Raw genomic sequence first — 840 nt, forward strand, 5'->3', positions numbered from 1 at the left:
ATTGGGGTTTTCTCAAGAAATCCTTTCCCTTTGTGGCATGGGTCAAATTGCTGGTAGTTAAAAAGGTGTTAACTCTTACGTGAAATAACACTTTTTCTTTGTAATGACCTAACTGGAAAGCCTCTGTGTCGTCACTTCTCATTTCTTATTTGAAATCAGCAAACTGGATTCAGTAGACATGAACTTAAGCCTCACGAAAGTGGGGGTTTGGTCTGTTTTGCTCACTGCAATACCTCCAGGGCCTAGCAGCATGACTGGCACATATTTGTTCAAAGTGAATACTCACACCTTCACACCCTCCCTAGAGAGCTGTTCTTGTAGGCCTCTCAAATGTAGGATTTAGGGAAGTCAAGTTAAAAAAAATTAAAACGGTTCAGCATCACCCACAGGTGAGGCTATTCTGCAAAATATGTTAATTGCCTTGAGGTATGTTTCGTCTGGACAAAACGTATTTCCACAGACACAAATCAAAGGTGTTTATGAAGTGCTGTGTGCCCCGTTTCTGGATTCCCAGTCAAGTGGGACACCAGACGTCATAACACAAGAAGGAAGTTCTGCGAAGCAAAATGAGGGCAGCAGCGGCAAACCAGTTTCACCAGGTTCCGCCTTTTCTCGTTCACTTCCGCCCTTCCCAGTTCCTGAGCAGACAGGTGGGGCCGCGTTCTGTCTGACAGGAAAGGGCGGGTCGCAGGGTTCCCCAAACTTCCGGCGCGCAGCGAGGCGGCCTCGCTAGTGGTTCTAACGCGAGGCGCGCGAGCGGCTGGATGATGTCACGGAATGGGGGGAAAAGAGGGCGGCACTCGAGTGGGTGCGCATGCGCAAGAAGGTGCCTGCCCGACT

The sequence above is a fragment of the Macaca thibetana genome, chromosome 1, assembly GCF_024542745.1.
Source record: "Macaca thibetana thibetana isolate TM-01 chromosome 1, ASM2454274v1, whole genome shotgun sequence".
Taxonomy (NCBI): Eukaryota; Metazoa; Chordata; class Mammalia; order Primates; family Cercopithecidae; genus Macaca; species Macaca thibetana.